Below are 20,044 nucleotides of genomic sequence, written 5' to 3' on the forward strand. Positions count from 1 at the left end.
CCAAGCCTTACTCAGCACATGACTCTAGGTATTCACTGAAAGAATAGACACTCCACGAAGCCACAGGGGGATAGTCCAAAGACAAAAACCCATAAGTAGAGAAAACCAAAAAGTGTTTCCACAAATGTCTAAAAACAAATGTAGAAATAGAAGAAACAAGAACAAGGAACACAACATGATTCCCCTAAAGGAACACATCAACATTTCACTATTAGATTGTGAAGATGAAGAGACTGATAAAATTCCCAAAATGGAATTCAAAAGAAGGATCATAGGATTACAGAAAAGCAATGAGAAACAAATTCATGAGTTAAAGAAATCCATACATGACATAAAAAATTTTCCTGTGAGAATGAGGTTATAAAGATAAATCAAACTGAAAAACAGAAAAGTTACCTAATTTGGAGAAAGAAAGGGACAGTCAAGTACAAGAAGCACACAGAACTCCTTATAGACATGACCAGAAAAGATCCTCACCATAAACACTGTAGTTAGACTTTCAACAGTAAAACATAGAAGATTCTAAAATGTGCATGAGAGAAATGCCAGATTATCTTCATGAGCTCTCCAACTGGACTCACAGCTGACTTCTCATCAGAAATGCTATGGGCTAGGAGAGAATGGAGAGACACAGTCCAAGTCTTAAGAGAAAAAAACTGTTAACCCAAAATACTGTACCCTGCAAAGTTCTCATTTATGAATGAAGCTGAAATAAAGACCTTCCATAACAAACAGAAGTTTAAAGAATTTCTCACCTCTCGCCTAGCCTTACAAATGCTTCTTAAGGATGTGCTATGCACAGAAGCACAGAAAGATAGTCATCACTATGAAAGAATGTGAAGGTAGAAAATCTCCCATAAAAGCACAAAGGAAATCCAAAGTAAATGATAGGAATACTTACAGAAAGATGGCAGGGCCAACTCTCCAATTAAAAGATACAGAGTAGGACTGGCAATGTGGCACAGTAGGTTAATCTTCCACCTGAAGTATCAGCATCCTATATAGGCACTGGTTATACTCCCAGCTTTTCCTTTTCAAATCCAGCTCTCTTCTTCTTCTTTCTTCTTCTTTTTTTTTTTTTTTTTTTTTTTTTGACAGGCAGAGTGGACAGGGACAGTGAGAGAGAGAGACAGAGAGAAACGTCTTCCTTTTGCCATTGGTTCACCCTCCAATGGCCACAGCGGCCGGTGTGCTACAGCCGGCACACCACACTGATCTGAAGGCAGGAGCCAGGTGCTTCTCCTGGTCTCCCATGGGGTGCAGGGCCCAAGCACTTGGGCCATCCTCCACTGCACTCCCGGGCCATAGCAGAGAGCTGGCCTGGAAGAGGGGCAACCAGGACAGAATCTGGCACCCCGACCGGGACTAGAACCCAGTGTGCCAGCGCCGCTAGGCAGAGGATTAGCCTATTGAGCCATGGCGCCAGCCCCCAGCTCTCTTCTATATCCTGGGAAAGCAATGGAAGATGGCTCAAGAGCTTGGGCCCTTGCATCCATGTGGGAGATCCAGAAGAAGGTCATGGCTCCTGGCTCCAGATTGGCTCAGCTACAGCTGTTGCAGCCATTTGGGGAATGAATCAGCGGATGGAAGACCTTTTTCTCTGCCTCCTTCTCACTATCTGTAACTCTACCTCTCAAATAAATAAATAATAATAAAAAGATACAGAATGGATGATTGGATTAAAAACCAAAAGACTCATCTATTAGTTCTCTACAAGAAACACACCTCACTAACAAAGATACATACAGACTGAAAGTGAAAAGATGGAAGAAGATATTTCATCCTAACATAAAATGAAACAAGCAGGTGTAGCCATCCTATATCACAAAAAACAGACTTTAAACACAAAAAAACTGCTAAAAGAGACAAGAAGGGCACTTTGCAATGAATAGGGGATCAATTCAACAGGAAGATATGACTATAATAAACATATCTGAACCCAATTACAGGGTACCCGGCTATTTAAAACAAATGTTAATAGGTGTAAAGGGAGACACAGACTCCAATAAAATAGTGATAGGGGACTTCACCACCCCAATTCAATCAGTGAACAGAACAACTAGACAGAAAATCAACGAAGAAACAACAGAGTTGATTCACACTATGAACCAAATGTATCTAATGAAATCTACAGAATATTTCATCCCATAGTTGAAGAACACACATTATTTTCATCAATGCATGGAACTTTCTATAGGATAGACTACATGCTAGGCCATAAAGCAAGTCTCAGCAAAAAAATCAAAACGATACCATGCATCTTTTCTGACCAAAAAGGAATGAAGCTGGAACTTAACTCAAGAATCTCAAGAACATATGCAAACGCATGGAGACTGAACAGCATTCTCCTGAATGAACAGTAGGTAATAGAAGAAATCAAAACAGAAATCACCACAGCCAGCATCCTATTGAATGGGGAAAAGTTGGAAGCATTTCCACTGAAATCTGGCACCAGGCAGGGATGCCCACTCTCACCACTGCTATTTAACATAGTTCTGGAAGTTTTAGCCAGAGCCATCAGACAAGAAAAAGAAATCAAAGGAATACAAATCAAGAAGGAAGAAGTCAAACTATCCCTCTTTGCAGACGATATGATTCTGTACTTAGAGGATCCAAAGAACTCTACTAAGAGACTATTGGAACTCATAGAGGAGTTTGGCAAAGTGGCAGGATATAAAATCAATGCACAAAAATCAACAACCTTTGTATACACAAGCAATGCCATGACTGAGAAAGAACTGCTAAGATCAATCCCATTCACAATAGCTACAAAAACAATCAAATACCTTGGAATAAACTTAACCAAGGATGTTAAAGATCTCTACGATGAAAATTACAAAACCTTAAAGAAAGAAATAGAAGAGGATACCAAAAAATGGAAAAATCTTCCATGCTCATGGATTGGAAGAATCAACATCATCAAAATGTCCATTCTCCCAAAAGCAATTTATAGATTCAATGCAATCCCAATCAAGATACCAAAGACATTCTTCTCAGATCTAGAAAAAATGATGCTGAAATTCATATGGAGGCACAAGAGACCTCGAATAGCTAAAGCAATCTTGTACAACAAAAACAAAACTGGAGGCATCACAATACCAGACTTCAGGACATACTACAGGGCAGTTGTAATCAAAACAGCATGGTACTGGTACAGAAACAGATGGATAGACCAATGGAACAGAATTGAAACACCAGAAATCAATCCAAACATCTACAGCCAACTTATATTTGATCAAGGATCTAAAACTAATTCCTGGAGCAAGGACAGTCTATTCAATAAATGGTGCTGGGAAAACTGGATTTCCACGTGCAGAAGCATGAAGCAAGACCCCTACCTTACACCTTACACAAAAATCCACTCAACGTGGATTAAAGACCTAAATCTACAACCTGACACCATCAAGTTATTAGAGAACATTGGAGAAACCCTTCAAGATATTGGCACAGGCAAAGAATTTCTAGAAAAGACCCGGGAGGCACAGGCAGTCAAAGCCAAAATCAACTATTGGGATTGCATCAAATTGAGAAGTTTCTGTACTGCAAAAGAAACAGTCAGGAGAGTGAAGAGACAACCGACAGAATGGGAAAAAATATTTGCAAACTGTGCAACAGATAAAGGGTTAATAACCAGAATCTACAAAGAGATCAAGAAACTCCACAAAAACAAAACCAACAACCCACTTAAGAGATGGGCCAAGGACTTCAATAGACATTTTTCAAAAGAGGAAATCCAAATGGCCAACAGGCACATGAAAAAATGTTCAAGGTCACTAGCAATCAGGGAAATGCAAATCAAAAGCACAATGAGGTTTCACCTCACCCCGGTTAGAATGGCTCACATACAGAAATCTACCAACAACAGATGCTGGCGAGGATGTGGGGAAAAAGGGACACTAACCCACTGTTGGTGGGAATGCAAACTGGTCAAGCCACTATGGAAATCAGTCTGGAGATTCCTCAGAAACCTGAATATAACCCTACCGTTCGACCCAGCCATCCCCCTCCTTGGAATTTACCCAAAGGAGTTTAAATTGGCAAACAAAAAAGCGGTCTGCACCCTAATGTTTATTGCAGCACAATTCACAATAGCCAAGACCTGGAACCAACCTAAATGCCCATCAATGGTAGACTGGATAAAGAAATTATGGGATATGTATTCTTTAGAATACTATACCGCAGTAAGAAACAACGAAATCCAGTCATTTGCAACAAAATGGAGGAATCTGGAACACATCATGCTGAGTGAAGTAAGCCAGTCCCAAAGGGACAAATACCATATGTTCTCCCTGATTGGTGACAACTGACTGAACACCAAAAAGGAAACCTCCTGAAGTGAAATGGACACTATGAGAAATGGTGTCTTGATCAGCATAGCCCTGACTGCTAATGGACAACTTAATACATTATCCCTCATAGTATTTTTTTTGTCTGTTCTACTTAATATGACTGGTTTAATTCTGTAATTATCACACAGTTATTCTTAAGTGTTGAAAATTAACTGAAATGTGATCCCTGTTAAACATAAGAGTGGGAATAAGAGAGGGAAGAGATGTATAATTTGGGGCATGCTCGGGCTGACTTGCCCCAATTGGTAGAGTTGGAAACATACCAGGGGATTCCAATTCAATCCCATCAAGGTGGCATGTGCCAATGCCATCTCACTATTCCAAGTGATCAATCTCAGTTCACAATTGATCATAATGAAAGGACTAAGAGTCAAAGGGAGCACATAAACAAGTCTAGTATCTGCTAACACTAACCGATAGAATAAATAAAGGGGAGAGTGATCCAACATGGGAAGTGAGATACTCAGCAGACTCATAGAATGGCGGATGTCCTAAATAGCACTCTGGCCTCAGAATCAGCCCTAAAGGCATTCGGATCTGGCTGAAAAGCCCATGAGAGTATTTCAGGCATGGAAAGCCAAGACACTCTGGCAAAAAGATCTCTGTGAGTGAGATCCCAGTGGAAAGAACAGGTCTTCAAAGAGGGAGGTTCCTTTCTCTGAAGGGAGGAGAGAACCTCCACTTTGACTATGACCTTGTCTAAACAAGATAAGAGTCGGAGAACTCAAGGGGCTTCCATAGCCTTGGAAACTCATGACTGGTGCATAGGGAGATTACTGATGCCATAAACAGGAGTGTCAATTTGTAAAGTCAACAACAGGAGTCACTGTGCACTTACTCCTCATGTAGGATCTCTGTCCTTAATGTGCTGTACACTGAGGCTTAATGCTATAACGAGTACTCAAACAGTATATTTCACTTTGTGTTTCTATGGGGGTGCAAACGATTGAAATCTTTACTTAATGTACACTAAACTGATCTTCTGTAAAAAAAAAAAAAAAAAAGAAATTATCAATTCCCAACTTGACTCTCACTGGGATTAAACATGACAATAGGTCTGATCTGATTTCATCATCATTTAAAAAAAATCATCTATTATTTTTCACTTTATGTTTCTGTGTGGGAGCAAACTGTTGAAATCCTTACTTAAGGTATACTAAGCTGATCTTCTGTATATTAAGATAATCGAAAATGAATCTTGATGTGAATGGAAGGGGAGAGGGAGTGGGAAAGGGGAGGGTTGTGGGTAGGAGGGACGGTATGGGGGGGGAAGCCATTGTAACCCATGAGTCGTACTTTGGAAATTTATATTCATTAAATAAAAGATAAAAAAACAAAAACAAAAACAGAAATCAAACAATTTCTAGAAATGAATGAAGATGACAAAACAACATATAAACAGTTATGGGGTACAGCAAAGCAGTGTTAAGAGGAAAATGTATAGCAATTGGTGCCAACATCAAGAAATTGGAAAGACACCAAACAACTGAGTTATCAATGCATCTCAAGGACCTAGAAAAACAACAACAAACCAAATACAAAATTAGTAGGAGGAAACAAATAATTAAAATTAGATTAGAAATAAACAAAAATGGGCCAGCGCCATGGTTCACTTGGTTAATCTTCTACCTGTGGCACCAGCATCCCATATAGGCGCCAGGTTCTAGTCCCGGCTGCTCCTCTTCCAGTCCAGCTCTCTGCTGTGGCCCGGGAGGGCAGTGGAAGATGGCCCAAGTGCTTGGGCACCTGCATCTGCATGGGAGATTAGGAGAAAGCACCCAGTTCTTGGCTTCAGATCAGCGCAGCGTGCTGGCCATAGCAGCCATTTGTGGGGTGAACCAATGAAAGGAAGACCTTTATCTCTGTCTCTCTCACTGTCTATAATTCTACCTGTCAAATAAAAAATAAAATAAGTAAATAGAAAGAAGTAGAGTAGCCAGGACTCAAATGGGCACTCTATTTGAAAAAAAAAAAAAAAAAAGGCAAAAAGCAACACAAAAGATCAGTGAAATGAAAATGTGTCTTTTTGAAAAAATTAAACAAAATTGACACATCATTGGCCCAACTAACCAAAAAAAAAAAAAAAAAAAAAAAAAAAAAGAGGGAGAAGACCCAAATCAATATAATTAGAGATGAAAAAGGAAATGTAACAACAGATAACACAAAAATAAAAAAGAATCATCAGGAATTACTACAAAGAGCTATTTGCCAACAAATTGGAAAATTTAGCAGAAATGGATAGATTCTTAGACACATATAATCCACCAAAACTGAGGCACAAAGACATTGAAAAATCGAACAGACCAATAAACAAGACGGAGATTGAATGAGTAATGAATACCCTCCCAACAAAGAAAAGCCCACAACCAGGTGGCTTCCCTGCTGAATTCTACCAGACATTTAAAGAACATCACTCTAATTTTTAAACCAGAAAAAGATATAACAGAGAAAGAGAACCACAGACCAATCTCCCTAATGAACATAGACACGGCAATCCTCAACAAAACACCAGTTAATCAAATCCAATAACATCAGAAAGATCATTTATCCAGACCAAGTGAGATTTATCCCTGGTATGCAAGGATGGTTCAACATTCACAAATCAATATGATAAATCACATTAGCAAACTAAAGAACAAAGACCTTATGATTATGTCAATAGATGCAAGGAAACATTAAAAAAAAATTCTTCATGATAAAAAACCTTGAGCAAATTAGGTACAGAAAGAGCATTCCTCAACATAATCAAGGCAATTTATGACAAACCCACAGCCAGCATCTTTGAATGAGGAAAAGTTGAAAATATTTCCACTAAGATTTGGAACCAGACAAGAATGCTCACTCTCATCACTGCTATGAGGCTTCATACAAATGTCACCACTATTTCTATAGTCAACATTGATATAAAACTTAATTTTTTCTGGGGCCGACACCATGGTGTAGTAGGTGAATCCTCCACCTGCAGTGCCAGCATCCCATATGGGCGCCAGTTCTAGTCCCAACTGCTCCTCTTCCAATTCAGCTCTCTGCTGTGGCCTGGGAAAGCAGTAGAAGATGGCCCAAGTGCTTGGGCCCGTGCACACATGTGGGAGACCAGGAAGAAGCACTTGTCTCCTGGCTTCAGATCAGCGCAGCTCTGGCTGTTGCGGCCATTTGGGGAGTGAACTGATGGAAGGAAGACCTTTCTCTCTCTCTCTCTCTCTCTCTCTCTCTCTCTCTCTCACTGTCTGTAACTCTACCTCTCAAATAAATAAATAAAATCTTTTAAAAAAGAAAGAAAACTTAATTTTGTGCCAGGGACTATATTGAGTATCTGACATGAATATTTTCTCTTCTAATCCTCAAAACAATCTTGTAAAATAAAACAAAAACAACACTGGGAAATAGTAACTTGCACTGTCCTGAGAGAGAGAGAGAGAAAGAGAATCTTCCATCTGCCAGTTCACTTGAGCCAATTCGAAGCAAGGAGCCAGAAGTTTCTTCCGGGTCTCTCACATGGGTGCAGGGGCCCAAGGACTTGAGTCACCTTGTACTGCTTTCCCAGGCCATAGCAGAGAGCTGAATTGGAAGTGGAGCACCCAGGACTTGAACCAGCATCCATATGAGATGCCGGCACTACAGGCGGCTGCTTTACCCGCTATGCCATGACACCAGCCCCAACAACTCTTTCTTTAAAACATCATCACACAGATCTGTTTTTGGCCTTCTTTTCTGTATATTACAAGCTCCCTTGGCAAGGCTGCAACCTGTGTAGGCTCACTCCTGCCATGCCTCACTTTTTTTTTTAAACCCAAACTTTAATCCCAAAAATTCTCACAAAAGCATATTACAAATGACAGTATAGAAAAAATCTTGTACAGTAACTCAAAGTTTAGCTCTACAATGTACCCTTAAACTGAAATGATATTGATATTCTTGGAAATCTCAAATTTCCTAATAAAGGCTGGTACACAAACAACTACATAATCTATATTGTAATTATATAAGGAACTTATGACCTAAATTAAGGTAACCTTTCTTGAAACTTACCAGATTATATACCAACTAGACAACTTCTGCCCAGGATAAGACTAGCTGAGTTTTTAAAAAACCTCCAGTCTATTTTAATGGTACAGCTTTTATTTTTACCTGCTGGCTTCTATCACGGCAGCTTTTAAAGACTGCTTGCTTATCTATAGCTGCATACTATACACTAGCCAGGAAAAAAATACACTTTAGTTCAGTTTTTGACAGCGTTGTTTCTATAATATTTATCACAATATTTTGTTTAGCTGGGTAGAATTTAGAAGTCATCAATCTATGTAAGACTAAAGCTCAAAAGTAAATCATGCTTAAGGGAAAAGTAAAGTAACAATTCTTGATATTACATGCCTCATATGATCCATTTCAAACCACAGGGAATCATATCATTTTGGGTCACTTCTCCAAGAGTCAAACAAATTTGAAAAGCTAAAACATCTTTAAAAAGCTGGGGCTGGCACCTATGGCACAGAAGGTTAAGCCTCTGCCTGCAGTGCTGGCATCTCCTATGGGTGCTGGTTCGAGTCCCAGCTGCTCCACCTCTGATCCAGCTCCCTGGTAATGTCCCTGGGAAGGCAGCATAAGATGGACCAACAATTTAAGCCCTGCACCCATGTGGAAGACTCGTCAGAAGCTTGTGGCTCCTGGCTCCTGGCTCACCTAGCCCTGGCAGCCATCTTGGGAGGGAACCATAGGATGAACGGTATCTCTCTCTGTATCTCTCCATCTCTCTCTCTGTATCTCTCTCTATCTCTCTTACTCTAAGATATATACATACATACATATATGCCTTTCAAATAAATAAAACATTTTTAAAAAATGCACCGAAATTATGAATTCTCAAACAAAACTAGAATTTTCTGTATATACTCCTGCCAAATGAAGTTGCTTCCTGTACACCACATCTCTTGCAAACTGGCCTTCTATTTTCTTTCGTTTGACATAGATCGGCTATGAGACTTAGAGAAGGAACAAGATTGCTTGTAATTTCTCTCCCAAGACACTGATCTCTCTCTCATCTCTAAAAGGGGACCTGCTCTGCCTGCGAGAAGCTTCTCCTTTTTGGAGATCTACAGCGAGGTAGACTCCTCCTCCTATGATAATCATTGCCATCTCAAAGATGATGACCCCAGAGGGAGGGACTTCCTTTTTCACCATTCAACAGTTCCACTCTTTCACAGCAGCCACACAGCGATCTTCATCCAGTTCTTGGTCGGCATCAGCTGCATCCTGTGTGTCTTCAAATTCAACAAAAGTGAAGCCAGGAGGGTTTCTTACAACCCACACACTTTGGAGTGATTAATAATAGCCAAAGTCAATCTGGCTGAAAAGCCCATGAGAGTATTTCAGGCATGGGAAGCCAAGACACTCTGGCAAAAAAAAAAAAAAAACCTAAATGAAAGATCTCTGTGAGTGAGATCCCAGTGGAAATAACAGGTCTTCAAAGAAGGCGATACCTTTCTCTGAAGGGAGGAGAGAACCTCCACTTTGACTATGACCTTGTCTAAACAAGATAAGAGTCGGAGAACTCAAGGGGCTTCCATAGCCTTGGAAACTCATGACTGGTGCATAGGGAGATTACTGATGCCATAAACAGGAGTGTCAATTTGTAAAGTCAACAACAGGAGTCACTGTGCACTTACTCCTCATGTAGGATCTCTGTCCTTAATGTGCTGTACACTGAGGCTTAATGCTATAACGAGTACTCAAACAGTATATTTCACTTTGTGTTTCTATGGGGGTGCAAACGATTGAAATCTTTACTTAATGTACACTAAACTGATCTTCTGTAAAAAAAAAAAAAAAAAAGAAATTATCAATTCCCAACTTGACTCTCACTGGGATTAAACATGACAATAGGTCTGATCTGATTTCATCATCATTTAAAAAAAATCATCTATTATTTTTCACTTTATGTTTCTGTGTGGGAGCAAACTGTTGAAATCTTTACTTAATGTATGCTAAACTGATCTTCTGTATATAAAGAGAATCGAAAATGAATCTTGATGTGAATGGAAGGGGAGAGGGAGTGGGAAAGGGGAGGGTTGCGGGTGGGAGGGACATTATAGGGGAGAAGCCATTGTAACCCATGAGTCGTACTTTGGAAATTTATATTCATTAAATAAAAGTTAAAAAAAAATAATAGCCAAAGTCTCATTCAAATTCAGTCTTATTGCCATTGTTTACAAAGATGACCTACATGAAACTTACAGTCCAATGGACAGGAATCATGATGCATTTCGAGAGCTTAGAATTGCGGAGGTTCAATTCCATGCACTCCAAAGGATCTTCCTGATGAGCTCCCACAGATAGTCTCTCTCACCTGGCGCCCACAAAATGGCTGCCTAACTTCTTTTAACCTTAATTTTTATCACAATACTGATTACTTTCTATTACACAATAATTTTTTAAATTGTTATGTGTATTGGTTAGTGTCCATAGTTACTACAGGAGTATATATTCCTCAAAGACACAAACCTTTATTTCATGGAATTATGCCTGGCATGTATTAGGTGCTTAATATCTATATAATAAAATCCACACTAGGCCTCTTCTTGATAGCATCTTCTACAGAACCCCTGTTAACTATGCTTTTAAAAAACTGTAAGACTTAAACATTAAAAATATTTTATCTATGCTTTAAACATATAAACAATAAAACAACCAGTTAATCTACATTGGTTTTCTACAAAAAGATTTTTTTCAAAAACGATCCAGTGGGGCTGGCCCTGTGGTGTAGTGGGTAAAGCTGCCGCCTGCAGTGCCAGCATCCCATATCGGTGCTGGTTCAAGCCCCAGCAACTCCACTTCTGATCTAGCTCTCTGCTATGACCTGGGAAAGCAGTGGAAGAGGGCCCAAGTCCTTGGGCCCTTACACCTGCTTGGGAGACCCAGACGAGGCTCCTGGCTCCTGGCTCCTGGCTCCTGGCTTCGGATCGGCACAGCTCCAGCCGTTGTGGCCAACTGGGGAGTGAACCAGAGGATGGAAGATCTCTCCCCAACCCCCGCCTCTCCTCTCTCTGTGTAACTCTTTCAGGTAAATAAATAAATCTTTAGGGGCCGGCGCCGTGGCTCACTTGGTTAATCCTCCGCCTGCGGTGCCAGCATCCCATATGGGAGCCGGGTTCTAGTCCCGGTTGCTCCTCTTCCAGTCCAGCTCTCTGCTGTGGCCCAGGAAAGCAGTGGAGGACGGCCCAAGTGCTTGGGCTCCTGCACCCGTACAGGGGACCAGGAGAAAGCACATGACTCCTGGCTTCAGATCGGTGCAGCGCCGGCCACAGTGGCCATTTGGGGGGTAAACCAACGGAAGGAAGACTTTTATCTCTGTCTCTCTGTCTCTCTCTCACTGTCTAACTCTGCCTGTCAAATAAAAATAAATAATTTTTTTTTAAAAAATCAAGAAACAAGGCTTTTAGTTCATACATCTACTCACAACCTGGAAGAAATAAAATTTCTTTTGAAGAAAAATGTGTAAGCAAAAAAAGAACAAAAAAAGGACAGATCTTGAACAGAGAATTAACAAATCTGAAAAGTCTTTTTTTTCTCTGTAAGCACTCAATTACACTAAATGATTCTACTCCACATTACAGTGCCTATCCTCACTGCCACAAAGATCAAATCTAATAGTACCTGGACTCTGGAGGCAAGTGTATCAGGTTGGCAAAACATCACAATCAACCACAGGTGATTGCTTATCTAACTGTGATGTGCTTATCTAACTCAGCACTATGCACACACCCAAAGGCAAAACTAAACCAATACCAAAATTTCAAATTTTTAGATCTACGTTATGCAGTCACCCCAGGCACCAATTCTCTACAGCAGGGGTTGAATTAGCAGAAAAAAAACTATATAGTAAATTAAACAGAGGTGTTTAACATAAATCATCATTAAGCCATAACAAGGTAATAAACATAAAGATACATCGAAGTTGGAGATACAGAGGAGCGAGAGATCCCAAAGGGAAATGAAGAAACTTCTGAAAGTGATGGTGCTATGGTTTGGATATTAGATTGGAGGCAAAAGTCCCCCAAAGGCCCAGATGTTAAAGGTTTGGTCCCTCAAATTCTTATGTTAATAGCACTAAGAGGGCAGAAACAATCCAATGATGGTTTTTAGAGGTGAGCCCTTTGGGGGGTTTTTAGATTGGACTGGTTGTTAGGATGGCCCCCATAATTGAATCCTGCTGGCTTTATAAGGGACCACATAGATGTGGACATAGTAACATGCACTCCCTCTTGCCACGTGATTATCTGTGGCACTTGAGAATTCTACTAGCAGGAAAGCATTCACCAGATGCTGAACCAAGGGGTCCTGCTCAACCTTGGCTGTGAACTTCCTAAACTGTGAGCCAAATTAAACTCTTTTCCTTCATCAGTAGCCTGTGCCAAGCATTTTCTTGTAATAACAAATGTAGATGGATATGTTCATGAACTTCATTAGTTATGATTTCATGCTTATATAAATACGAATATATCAGCTTACCAAAATATACGCTTCAACAAGCACAGTTTGTTGTATGTCAATTATAAGTTAATGAAGCTATTTTAATAAGAAAATACTTATGAAATTAAGATATAAGACGGAGATACACCAAAAAGACAAACTTGGAAAAGGAGTTCTCTCCCTTAAGCTTGAGTTCAGTCCCCATTGGAGTAAGTGTGGTTGTAGCACACTAGGTATCACAGAACTCCACTGGGTTGACCAGCTGAAGGCTGATCCAAAACTGCCAGGCAAAAAAGGGAATGATCTCCATGGTGCAAGCAAGCTGAGGCTGATGGGTAGGTGTGTACAGGATGTCAGGGAACAACTATACACACAAGACCTGAAACACGCAGTATCTACGTCGGGGGGGGGGGGTGTGCAGGAAAAAATTCCCTGGGGTACAGACAAGCAAAGGCTGGTGGGCAAGCACACAGAGGAGTCCAGGCAGAGTATGCACAAGAGAAGGGTCAAGGGTGGGGCTGTGAGATCAGAGGGCCTTTGTATTCAGAGCACATGGCTGAGGCAGATCACCACTGGATATCCCCACCCACAGGCACCATACAGCAGGAGCAAGAAAAAGCATAACACAGCTCAAATGAACCAGGAAGGAAAAAACTACCTTCCTCCAGCAAATTCCCTCTCAAGGACCTTATCCCCTCCAGCAGCCGATAATGTTTAACCTTGTGTCCTTGTCCTGTCAATTATCATAGAGCAAGTAATGAATGGTGAGTGTGGAGTAGAGGAACAATAAATAACTGGCACAACTACTTTTCTGTTCTTAGCAGTATTTCCTTCTCTCATTTAGCAGAGAAAAAGAAGACCATGAGCCCGAAAGCCATTAGTGTGTTATTAAGGGAGCAGAGTACGAAATAGCAACCACAGTCTCTTGCTAGTATCATTTATTTTCAAAAGTCATACAAATTTCTATTTTAGTCTAGGTTATTATCCATGTATGTTTTAAAATGAAAATGTTTTAAATTACACAACAATTTGATGATTTTGGTTTCAGGCTCTGGAGACTACTCACACTCCTTGGTCTGCAACCCTTCCTCCATCTTCGAATCAACGGCAGATCGATTCCTTCCCACATCACATTATTCCAAACCCCTCTTCTGCCTCCCTCTTCATTTTTAAGAACACTGAACCCAACAAGATAACCTGGGGTAATCTTCCCACTCCAATGTTCTTAGCTTAATTGCATCTGCAAAGTTCACTTGGCATCCAAGATAACAGTCACAGGTTCTAGGTATTATGACGTGGACATTTAGGGTATCATTATTCTTTCTAATACAGTAATCCCATTTCTCATCCAAATCTCAACTTATTAATTTATTTATGTCACTACAGAATGAAATATTACTGTTCAATGGGTTAATTAGTATTGTGATTACCAATTATCCCAAATTTGGCTAGCAGAGGCTCATTCAAGCAGATTTCTGTGTCTTTATAACACATTCCCTTCGCTCTTGAGCAGCTGTGTTCTGGCACATTATCTTCCACTCCTAGTTTGAACTTTTCCTACCATAGCTCTGAAATCAGCAGTTTACCTAAGAAAAATACCCCTGTTTGTAGGAACTTTACAGTAAGTATGGGAGGGTTATATAAGGGCACATGAAAAACTTCATAGAAAATGCACATTGTCATCTAATTCTATTTGTTCACGAACTTTCTGAAGTGCTCTCCTAGAGTACAAGGGCAACAGCTTATTCTCAAATGACTTTTTAAAAAGACCTTTGTATAGTTTTTATAGATATTCTGTTATTATTTCAAATTTTTAGAAATCATTTTATATAATATTTTCCAAAGTTCAAAATAAATTATTGGGATGCTTTCTAAATATCAGTGTTACAGGGGTGGATGTTTCGCCTCGCGGCAAAGATGCCAGTTCGGGGGACCAGTGTTGTGGCTTAGTGAGTAAAGCTAAAGACTGCAATGCCTACATCTCATATGGGTGTCAGTTTGTCTCCTGGCTGCTGCAGGAGAAAAAAATCTTCTTTTTAAGATTTTATTTATTTATTTGAGAGGTAGAGCTACAGACAGAGAGAGGGAGAGATAGAAAGAGAGGTCTTCTGGGGACAGCGCTGTGGCAGAGCAGGCTAACACCCTGGCCTGAAGTGCTGGCATCCCATATGAGTGCCGGTTCTAGTCCTGGCTGCTCCACTTCTGATCTAGCTCTCTGCTATGGCCTGGGAAAGCAGTAGAGGATGGCCCAACTCCTTGGGCCCCTGCATCCATATGGGAGACCTGGAAGAAGCTCCTGGCTCCTGGCTTCGGATCAGCACAGCTCCAGCAGTTGCCGCCAATTGGAGAGTGAGCTATTGGATGGAAGACCTTTCTCTCTCTCTGCCTCGCCTCTCTCTGTGTAACTTTGACTATCAAATAAAAATAAATAAATCTTTAAAAAGAGAGAGAGAGAGAGAGAGAGAGGTCTTCCATCTGCTGGTTCACTCCCCAAACGGCTGCTACGGCCAGGCTGGGCTGATCTGAAACCAGGGGCCAAGAGCTTCTTCTGGGTCTCCTACACAGACGCAGGGGCCCAAACACTTGGGCCATCTCCTACTGCTTTCCCAAGACTTACGTGGAGAGCTGGATTTGAAGAGGAGCAGCCGGGACATGAACTGCTGTCCATATGGGGATGCTGGCACGTCAGGCTGAGGTCTACTCTACTAGGTCACAGCATTGGCCCCTGCTCTACTTCTGATTCAGCTCCTTGCTGATGGCCTAGGAAAATCAATGAGATGTGGCCCAAGTTATTGGGCCCCTGCCACCCATATGGGAGACCCAAAGAAGCTCCTAGTTCCTGGCTTCAGCCTGGCCTAATCCTGGCTATTGCAGCCACTTGAGGAGTGAACCAGAGAATAGAAGATCTCATTCTCATATTCTCTGCCAGCTAGAACATCTGTATCACATATATGAATACCTGGGTTTCAGTCCCAGTTCCACTCCTCATTCCAGCTTCTGGCTAATGTGCACACTGGGAAACAATAGGTGATGGCTCAATACAATTGAGTCCTACCACTCATATGGGAGAATCAGATTGAGTTCCTGGCTCCTGGCTTCAATGTGGCCCAAGCCCGGCTGCTGTGAGTATTTGAGATGTGAACCAGCAGATGGGAGCTCGCTTTCTTTCTTTCTCTCTCTCTCTCTCTCTCATTATTCCACATCACCCATACCACCTATAATGGTTCTACTTCTGCAATCCAACTATGACTGACAGACTTTTTCTTGTGCACATTTCACATCCTTTGTTTTATACTGCAATAGTACAAGTATAGTAAGGAATCAAACAGCACTATACTGAAAGGAGACCTTATAATCTTCATATTCAGGATAATCATGTGTGATACATTAAAATTCTTTAGTCATTTTTTCATTTATTTATATGATCCAGCTTAAAAGAAAATAAAATACTGTTAAAAACTATTAACATTACATACAGAAATCTATTGTGTTTTCATGTACCAGGAAAGAAAATATCCAAAAAATAAGAAAAGATTTCATGTATAATAGTATCTCAAAAGAATAGAATATCTAGGAATAAATTTAACAAAGGACATAAAACACATATACATAGAAAATTGTAAAACAGAAAATCATTGATGAAACAAAAACATATCATGTATCAGAAAACTTAATAATAACATGGCAGTAATATCCACAGCAATCTACAGATCCAATATATTATCTATGAAAATTCCAATGGACTTTATGCAGAAATGGAAAGTCAATCCTCAAATTCACAGGGGCCTCAAATGGGTAAAATTTTGAAAAACAAAATTGGAAGGCTCATATCTCTAGATTTCAAAACCTCACTACAAAAACCACAATAATCTAAACAGTGTGGTACTACCACAAGGGTAGATATATAGACCAAAAGAGTAGAATTGAGAATCTAGTAATATATCTATACTTCTATGGCCAACTGATTTTTAACAAAGAAGCCTAGACCATTCAGTGGTGGCAGGGGTTGGGGGAGAGAATAGTCTCTTCAATAAAAAAAATTGGACAACTGGATATTCACATGCAAATCAATGAAACTGTAACACTAACTCAAACTTCAATGAAATATTAACACAGAGTGGATGAATGACCTAAATAAAAGAGCAAAAATTATAAACTCTTAGAAGAAATCACAGGAATAAATCTTCATGACCTTGGAGTTGGCAATAGATCCTTAGCTATGACACCAAAAGCAGGAGCATCAAAAAATAAACAAATTAGACTTCAACAAAATTTTAGAAAATTATGTAGCAAAGGACACTGTCACGAAAGTAAAGAATAGGAGAAAACATCTGCACATCATGTATCTGGTAAGGGTGGAGTATCCAGAATACATAAAAACACAACTCAGTAATAAACAAACAACCCAGTTTTAAAAAGATACAAAGAACTTGAATATATTTTACCTAAGAAGTTATACAAATGGCCATCATCAGGCAAATGCAAATCAAAGTAACTTCATATCCACAAAGATGGCAATAATAATTTAAAAAAAAAGTATTGACAAAAAGGAACTATAATCCTCATATATTGCCAGTTGGAATGTAAAATGGCTTAGCCACTATGGAAAGCAATTTGACAGATTCTCAAAAAGCTAAAGACAGGATTACTCTAAGACCCAGCAACTCCACTCTTAGCATATACCCAAAAGAAATGAAAGCAGGTATTCAAATTCTTGTACATGAATGTTCACAGCAACACTATTTCACAGCAGCTGAAAGATAAAAACAATCCAAATTTCCATCAATGGATGAATGGATAACCAGAATGATAGATACACACACCAGAATATTATTCAGTTGTAAAAGAGAAAGAAGCACTGACATATGCCATAAAGTGGATAAACCTTGAAAACATTCACAAAGTGAAAGAAGCTAGGCATCGGGGCCAGTGCTGTGGTGCAGTGTGTTAAAGCCCTGGCCTAAAGTCCTGGCATCCATAGGGGCACCCGTTCATATCCCAGCTGCTCTTCTTCCAATCTAGCTCCCTGCTGTGGCCTGGGAAAGCAGCAGAAGATGGCCTAAGTCCGTGGGCCCCTGTACCCACAAGGGAGACCCGGAAGAAGCTCCCGGCACCTGGCTTTGGATTGGCGCAGCTATAGCTGTTGTGGCCATCTGGGAAGTGAACCAGCGGGTAGAAGACTGCTCTCTCTGTCTCTACCTCTCTCTCTAACTCTTTCAAATAAATAAAATAAATCTTAAAAAAAAAAAAAAAAAGAAGAAGAAGCCAGGCATCAAAAGCCACATATTACATGATTTGTTTTACATGAAATATCCAGAATAATTATTTCCATAGAAACAGAAGCAGATTTGTGGTTGCCATAGGCCAGAGACATCAAGGAAGTAACAGACTTAATGAGTATGGAATTTTATTCTGGAGTGAAAAAATGCTTTGAAATCAGACAGAGATGTGGTTGTACAACACTGAGAATGAACTAAATGCCACTACACTGTTTGCTTTAAATGGTTAATTTTATGCTAAGTGAAGTTCAACTCGAAGATTTTTTTTCCAAAAAATGCAAATTAATGCTTATAATTCTTGTTGAACAAATGTGTCAGTTATAAATACATATTGATGATCAAACATATAAATTATAAGCACAGTAATTACACAGTATTCTTCAACATTTAATGAGGTATTTTCATATCTAAGAAAGTAGAAGTTCAATTCGTACTCTCTCATGACTTCATTCAGAAATATTCATCAATCAACAGTTCATCAGTAGGATCATGTCAGAGTGGAAATGTTTTCCCTCTATAAAGTTTAACTAGACATCCTTAATCATTAGAAACTGGGCCTGAACACAATCACATCCAACCAATTAAACTTCCAACAAATTTCTAACTCCTTAGCAATGATTCTAAGTTAAATCTTATAGTCAACCAAAAATTCTCTTATATCAACAAGTAAAATATGCCAATGTTTTAGCTGTCTTTTCAATTTATATTAATGTGGTAATTAACTTCTAAATGCCTTAATGTCTCAATATTTAATGGTAATGAATACCCTAAAACCACAAAATCAATAATGTTTCTCAGATTTTATTGAGTTAAAACACTAATTTCTTCAAGAAGATCTATACCATTAAAATAACTAGGAATAGCATAAATATTTTCTTACATGGATCAGCTTAAGAAGCATGTAAAGATACAGATATTAAAATACCTCATTGGTGTGGACATTTGACAGAGAAGTTAAGACAATACTTGAGATGCCTGTATATAGGACTGCCCCAAGTTCAAGTCCCAGTTCTGGCTTCTGATTCCAGCTTTCTAACATTCTATAGACTGGGAAGCAGAAGATAATGGTTCTAGTACTTGGTTCCTTGCACCCACATGGGAGAGCCAAATGGAATTCCCAGTTCCTCTCTTCACCTGACCTGGTCCTAGCTGTTGAGGACTTTGGGGAGTGTACCAGGGAATGGCAGAACATATACTCTCACTCTCTGCCTTTCAAATAAATTAAATAATTGTCTAAAAATACCCCATCACATTAGCGCCTATATAAAATCCTTAATAGAAGAAAGAACTTAAAGAGCATGGTTCAAATCTGAACTGTCTCTTGGCACAGACATTCGTCATAAAGTGGCTCCTGTCTCCAGCTTTGTCCCCTGTTACTCCTTCAGTCTCTTTTCTGCAGTCACATAATTTTCTCCTCTCCCAGCCTCTCATTATGTGCCTTTTTTGTACTGCCACAATGTAACAAGTTAATACAAATTGTTCATCACTGTCTTTATCCTCAAAACTTCTTTAAGTCAGAGACTAAATGTTTTCTGATTCTGTAAATCGAGTGCCTGGCACAACAATCAGCAGCAAGTAACTGTTGTCTAGATTAAAATAAGTAACTATTGTGCTCATTATTTTTTTAAGAAATTTTTTAAGATTTATTTATTGGCCGGCGCCGCGGCTCACTAGGCTAATCCTCCGCCTAGCGGCGCCGGCACACCGGGTTCTAGTCCCGGTCGGGGCGCCGGATTCTGTCCCGGTTGCCCCTCTTCCAGGCCAGCCCTCTGCTGTGGCCCGGGAGTGCAGTGGAGGATGGCCCAGGTGCTTGGGCCCTGCATCCCATGGGAGACCAGGAAAAGCACCTGGCTCCTGGCTCCTGCCATCGGATCAGCGCGGTGCGCCGGCCGCAGCGCGCCGGCCGCGGCGGCCATTGGAGGGTGAACCAACGGCAAAGGAAGACCTTTC

The 20,044-nt window shown here is 40.1% G+C and overlaps 1 protein-coding gene and 1 pseudogene across 13 annotated transcripts in view; both read right to left on the reverse strand.

Moving 5' to 3' along the window:
• RNF13 (ring finger protein 13) overlaps positions 1 to 20,044 on the reverse strand; it is a 198,807-nt gene that overhangs the window by 151,389 nt on the left and 27,374 nt on the right. The window lies entirely within an intron of this gene.
• LOC127482874 (serine/arginine-rich splicing factor 3-like) lies at positions 9,149 to 10,734 on the reverse strand (annotated as a pseudogene).

The sequence above is a fragment of the Oryctolagus cuniculus genome, chromosome 4 (assembly GCF_964237555.1).
Source record: "Oryctolagus cuniculus chromosome 4, mOryCun1.1, whole genome shotgun sequence".
Lineage (NCBI taxonomy): Eukaryota > Metazoa > Chordata > Mammalia > Lagomorpha > Leporidae > Oryctolagus > Oryctolagus cuniculus.